The 7,025-nt window shown below is 43.4% G+C and overlaps 1 protein-coding gene across 4 annotated transcripts in view; it reads right to left on the bottom strand.

The window, feature by feature from the left end:
• Positions 1 to 6,083: 6,083 nt before the first annotated feature.
• Positions 6,084 to 7,025, bottom strand: part of LOC120998086 (muscular LMNA interacting protein) — a 401,012-nt gene continuing 400,070 nt past the window's right edge. For all 4 annotated transcript variants that reach the window (XM_040428571.1, XM_040428572.1, XM_040428574.1 and 1 more), the window contains one exon: positions 6,084 to 6,573. The gene's annotated coding sequence lies outside the window, so the exon portion shown is untranslated. The remainder of the gene's footprint in view (positions 6,574 to 7,025) is intronic.

Below are 7,025 nucleotides of genomic sequence, written 5' to 3'. Positions count from 1 at the left end.
GAGTCTAATTATCAGATCTGTAAATCACTTGATTGCAATTATTTGTCGGCATCCACCCAAACATAAGCTGCAAAGTTATGACCACTAGGGGTCTTACTAGTCCACTGTCGTTAAGCATGGTCCAGCTCTCCCAGCAAATACAAGCAGGAGGAAGTTTGGGCATGTTCTGGAGTAGCTGATGAGGAGACTTGCCAGATTCACTGCCTCTTCACAGCAAACCAAATTATCTTACTGTAAGTCTGCTCTCCCTCTGCTATCTTACATGGCTTATACATTGATTCACCTCTCTCAAGTGTGTATGCAGTTCCATATTAGCTAGAATCACTGTATTTCTGGGACCCCTGAAAAAGTTGATCAGTTACTGTATACAGAGCTGTGTCCTGGATTATCAATATCTACTGTATATATGTGTATTATACATACTGTGTGCTATAGCTTCACCACACTGAGATTTGCTCAGAAAGCTGATCTACATATTACTGCTTTATCCACAGACACAATATATGATCATACAGATCGCAGTACTATGTGATAGCTTCTAAGTATAGAAAAACCATGTGGTAATGTTATAGCTTGGAGGTTACATTAATGGCTTTGCATGTAAATATCCCAGGTTGAAGTCCCCAGAAAGACATATATATTTTTTTCTTTAATAGCATATACAGTCTTGTGAAAAAATTAGGACACCCTTTGAAAGCATGTGGTTTTTTGTAACATTTTTAATAAATGGTTATTTCATCTCCGTTTCAACAATACAGAGAGATTAAAGTAATCCGACTAAACAAAGAAAACTGAAGAAAAGTCTTTTCAAGATCTTCTGTAAATGTCATTCTACAAAAATGCCTATTCTAACTGAGGAAAAAGATAGGACACCCTTGCCCCTAATAGCGAGTGTTACCTCCTTTGGCTGAAATAACTGCAGTGAGACGGTTCTTGTAGCCATCTACCAGTCTTCGACATCGGTCTGAGGAAATTTTACCCCACTCCTCAATGCAGAACTTTTTCAGCTGTGAGATGTTTGAGGGGTTTCTTGCACGTACAGCCCTTTTCAAGTCACCCCACAGCATCTCAATGGGATTCAAATCTGGACTTTGACTTGGCCATTCCAGGACTCTCCATTTCTTCTTTTTCAGCCAATCTTTGGTTGATTTACTAGTATGTTTTGGGTCATTGTCATGTTGCATGGTCCAGTTCCGCTTCAGCTTTAATTTTCTAACTGATGGTCTCACATGTTCTTCAAGCACCTTCTGATACACAGTAGAATTCATCGTGGATTCTATGATGGTGAGCTGACCAGGTCCTGCTGCAGCAAAGCAGCCCCAAACCATGACACTTCCACCTCCATGCTTCACAGTTGGTATGAGGTTCTTTTCTTGGAATGCTGTGTTTGGTTTACGCCAAACATGTCCTCTGCTGTTGTGTCCAAATAATTCAATTTTGGACTCATCTGTCCAAAGAACATTATTCCAGAAGTCCTGGTCTTTGTCAACTTTATCGCTGGCAAATGTCAGTCTGGCCTCGATGTTTCTCTTGGAAAGCAAAGGTTTCCTCCTTGCACACCTCCCATGCAAGTTAAACTTGTACAGTCTCTTTCTGATTGTAGAGGCATGTACTTCTACATCAACAGTAGCCAGAGCCTGCTGTAGTTCTCGAGATGACACTTTAGGGTTTTTGGATACCTCTTTTAGCATCTTGCGGTCTGCTCTTGGGGTGAACTTGCTGGGGCGACCAGTCCTGGGCATGTTGGCAGTTGTTTTGAAAGCCCTCCACTTGTAGACTATCTTCCGGACAGTGGAATGGCTGATTTCAAAATCTTTTGAGATCTTTTTAAATCCCTTCCCAGACTCATAGGCTGCTACAATCTTTTTTCTGAAGTCCTCTGACAGCTCTTTTGCTCTCACCATGGTGCTCACTCTCACTTCAACAGTCAGGAGCACACCAAACTAAATGTCTGAGGTTTAAATAGGGCAAGCCTCATTCAACATGCAGAGTAACGATCTACTAATTATGTGCACCTGGTGTGATATACCTGTGGGAGATCTGAGCCAATTTAAGAGGGAATACATGTGAGGGTGTCCTATCTTTTTCCTCAGTTAGAATAGGCATTTTTGTAGAATGACATTTACAGAAGATCTTGAAAAGACTTTTCTTCAGTTTTCTTTGTTTAGTTGGATTACTTTAATCTCTCTGTATTGTTGAAACGGAGATGAAATAACCATTTATTAAAAATGTTACAAAAAACCACATGCTTTCAAAGGGTGTCCTAATTTTTTCACATGACTGTACTATAATAAATATGTCATTAACCCGTAGGATACCAGCGCTGTACATGTATGTCGCTGGAAACACGGTCACAAAGCACTCTGATCGGAGCGGCCACAGCTACTCCCTCCCGATCAGCTGCAGGGTCCGGCAGTCACGGATAATTGGACCCCTGCTGTATGCACCGGCATTGGTGAAAACAATGATGCCGGCTCATTTACCCTTGCACTGCCGCGGACAGCGCTGACCGCTGCACGTGCGGTATCCTGCAGGGTGCAGGGTGTCCATCGGGTCACCATGGTGCTGTGACGTCAGCCTGCTGTCTAGCCCTGTCAGTCAATGGGGGAGGGGGGTGTGTGCAGAGCACAGAGGTGTTACAGAGCATTGCTCAGAATATTCAGCCTCGCCTCTGAGTGCTCGAATTGTTTATTTGCATATGAATAAAAACACAGATAACTCTGCAGCTATTTATCATACATAATCAGCATAATGAGCCCTACCAGGCAGTATGTATGGTCTAATAGGGTTGATTCTGGTGACAGAGCCTCTTTAACCTCTTATGGACACAGGGTGCGGAGTGCTTTGGAGTAACCCTGGATTCTGCCCTTTCCTTCCGACCGCACATCCAAGCCCTTTCCACCACCTGCCGCCTCCAACTCAAAAACATCTCCCGCATCCGTGCTTTCCTTAACTTTGAATCTGCGAAAATGCTTGTACATGCCCTCATCATCTCCCGCCTAGACTACTGCAACATTTTCCTCTGTGGCCTTCCATCTAGCACTCTCGCACCCCTCCAATCTATCCTCAACTCTGCTGCCCGACTAATCCACCTCTCACCCTATTACTCCTCTGCCTCTCCCCTCTGCCAATCCCTTCACTGGCTCCCCATTGCCCAACGAATTCACTTCAAAGTACTAGCAAATACATACAAGGCCGTCCATAACCTGTCCCCTCCCTACATCTCTGAGCTACTTTCCCGATACACCCCCACACGCACTCTCCGATCCTCACAATAACTCCTTCTCTCCTCTCCTCTTATTGCCTCTTCCCACAATAGACTCCAAGATTTCTCCCGTGCATCCCCCATACTCTGGAACTCGCTACCCCAACATATCAGACTCTCACCTACAGTCGAATCCTTCAAAAGAAACCTGAAAACCCACCTCTTCAGACAAGCCTACAACCCGTGACCCTGCTGCCTCTATACCGCCATGACCAACTTAACCCGCACCTACTGTGTCCTTCTCCCATACCATGTAGATTGTAAGCCCTCACGGGCAGGGCCCTCTCTCCTTCTGTACCAGTCTGTAACTCGTCTTGTTCCTGCTTAGTGCATTTGTCTGTATTATGTATGTGCACCCCTTATCATATGTACAACGCTATGGAATAAATGGCGCTTTAATAACAAATAATAATAATAATAATGTCCGAGTCCTTAAGGACACAGGGTGTACAGGTACCCCCTATGTATTTCCGATCCGCGGCGGGCGGTGATCGGAACAGTGTGCCTGCTGAAATCATTCAGAAGGCACCCTGTGACAATGCCGAGGGGGGTCCTGTGACCCCCCCATATCCTGCAATCGCTGCTAACCGCAGGACAATTCAGACCTGCGGTTTGCAGCATTTCCGGGTTATTCGGGTCTCTGGTGACTAATATACACCACCAATCACCCTCCGTAGATCCTGTGAGAGAGGGTGAGGATCACCTGTGATTGGCTGGAGAGACTGACCTGGAGATAACGTCCTGATGCTCCGCTCTCCCCGTCCACAGACTTCTGTGTAAGCAAGGAGAGAGGAACCCTGTGTCGGTCCTTCTGCATCCCACATGATCCGCAGCCATCCGTGGCCCCTTAGACCCCATAAAGTGCTGTGGTGAAACCAAACTCGCCACTTGGTTTTGGAGGGGCCGGGTTGCCAGCCTCTTGCCCCAGGATTATGGCCCATACTAACTTTGAAGGAGAAGACAGACCGGCCGCACAGCTTAAATCTGTGGAACTGTTTTGGGCAGGAAAGCCATGCTTGCGGCCGGCCAAATGTGACTTCCATGGAATTCGGGAACCCCTGCTCGGATCTGGGTGATTTTTGGATATGTTGTTCACCCAAATCAGAGCTATCCCTGGATGTATACATTATGGGGATATGTGGGGTTTTGAGGTGTGTGACAGAACCATCTGTCTTTGGAATTGTATTGCATGTTATGTGAGGTTACCCAGATAGCTAATTTTATTGTATTCGTGTAGTCTGAGTGCCATTCACCTAATAATATGCACTCAGACTTGAGCTATCTGGGGATATGTTAAATGTCTTTGTTTACTGTAAGGGGTGTTACATTGTATGTTTAAATGGTGATTTCTGTCCTGTTGTCCCCACATGTGTATTGGCTATTTCCCTTTGTCCTTAGATATAATTGAATTACTCCTCCTCGGGTGTCTCCAGGGCAGAGAGGAGGAAACCATGATGCATTGTGGGGATGTATTGTGTCTTGTGTATCCTGAATTGCTGCATATCTGTCCTGTGTCACAGTCTTCCATCTGGTCCCCTAGGGAAGTGTCCACCAGATGGGGACCTGCATAAATACGGGCGGATAGCCCTCAATAAAGAGTTCCTGTTTTTACCCTTTACCAAGTTGAGGCTGGTTTTTGGGTAACTGATCGACACTGGGGGATTGCTATACGCTGAAGATTTGCTATACTCCCCTGGCATAACTACTAGCTCTTGTAAGAGCTGTTCCCGCTCTCTGGATGTAGGAGAGGTTCACCCACTGGAGCCTGGAGCCTTGTCGTAGGTCCAGGGTGGGTAGGAGATGGTGAGGCCTCAACCAAGCCAAATGTGACTTCCATGGAATTCGGGAACCCCTGCTCGGATCTGGGTGATCTTTGGATATGTTGTTCACCCAGATCAGAGCTATCCATGGATGTATACATTATGGGGATATTTGGGGTTTTGCTGTGTTTTCTGTGTTTTAGGAAAAATGTGTGTTTTCTGTCTGTGAGTGATTAAGTTAGTCCATTACGTTTGGTAAAAGGGGCAGCTGCCTTGGGCCCCCCAGGAGCAACTGTGCCCGGGACAGCTGCCCCTTTTGCCCCTTGTTAAAGACGGCCCTGTCAGGATCAGGTGTCACATTGGCATTATTTTGATACTTGACTATGATATCTGACCATGTCCTAAAATGAACACTGTACAGGGGAGGAGGTGTCAGAAGGTGTCAGCCATGTTTCTGTGAGACCCAGAAAGGAAAGTTTTCGAGAGATACATATATTTATGATACTTTATCATATTTTAGGCCCAGTGTCCAGTGCGAAAACTGCAAGATTTTATGATTTTTGTTTAAAATATAGATAGTAACATGGAAAACGCAAACTAAATTCACCAAAGATTCAAAGATTCTAAAAAAATATGCTTAACATAAAAACGTGATATAAACAATTTTCTGATGACCCATTGTGGTGCATGGCTCTTAAAAAAAATGGGTGCATTTTTAACTGTCCATGTGCCAGCAGGCACAAATGTGTTCAATCCTTGGATTCAATGAATAAAGATTATTAACAGACAAAGTTTGAGCTTTAGGTGAAGATATGACTGTAAATGTAGTAGTAAACCATATTTCTGGCACATTCTGTCAGTAACCACCATAATCAGATGGCTTTGGATTATGTATTGTATCTTCTTACTGCTTCTTGAGGTGGGGTTTATGCGTTGATGAGACATGATTATTACCTTTAAACAAGGGAAGATACAGCAGTTGTCGTGCCGTTTTTCTGAGTAACTTATATTAATTATTTAAACAAATCTGGAATTTAAGCAAAAGAGAAGTATGCCTTCTGCATTTCCTTTATTTATATCTCCTCACACTCCTTGTTTTGTCTTACACCAATTATGACTGGATCAAGAATATTCTGTTAACTAGTAACCTCGTCTAAAACCTTGCAAAGCAGTAATTGCAGACATACAGTATATTTTAATTACAATAAAACAGAGTGCCACTATGAAGTATGTTTGTTCAACTATTGAATGGTTAACCTGGTAGATCTTGCATTATTTAGGGAATATTTTATATGAAATGCCCCCAATTATTCTACATTCATTTCATCACTACTCGCTGACACAAAGGTGCTTTCTACAGTATAATGATAATTAATTACAGTATTACTATATAAGAACTCTGCCAAAGCAGACATGAATATATTTCCATAAAATGACATAACTGTAAAGCTACAACAACATATATTACAATTGAAAGGATCATTTTAAAGGGATGGCCAATGATGTCTGTGTCCAAATGACTTCTTTTCTTCCCACTCTGGTTTCAACCTGCAAGACACAGAATTTAAACAAATCATACATTTTGATAATTTCCACCTTCAATGTACTTAAAAAGTATCTGACAGCTCTTGCTTAACACTAGTGTTGGGTGCAAATAATCGAATCCCAAATTTTAATCGCGATCATCGCAACTTCGAGAATTCGCGAAGATTTTGAATATAGTGCTATATATTCGTATTTTTTTTTCATCTGAACCTATGATCCCTCCCTGCTTCTTGCTTGTGGGCCAATGAGACGGCTGCAATGTCTTTATCTGAGCTTAGCAACATTCCTAGCAACCAATAGGAAGAACTTTGACCCATGACACATCCATCAGGTGGTACAGGACAGCCAATTGAGACATTTTAGCACATGGACATACCCCCTACCTTATAAATAAACCTGATCTGGCTGCCATTTTACATTTAGTGTTTTGCCAGTGTAGGGAGAGGTTGCTGTGT

Source organism: Bufo bufo, chromosome 4 (genome assembly GCF_905171765.1).
Source record: "Bufo bufo chromosome 4, aBufBuf1.1, whole genome shotgun sequence".
NCBI classification, from domain to species: Eukaryota; Metazoa; Chordata; class Amphibia; order Anura; family Bufonidae; genus Bufo; species Bufo bufo.
Note: the sequence above shows the minus strand (reverse complement) of the source record. Positions and strands in the feature narration are given on the sequence as shown.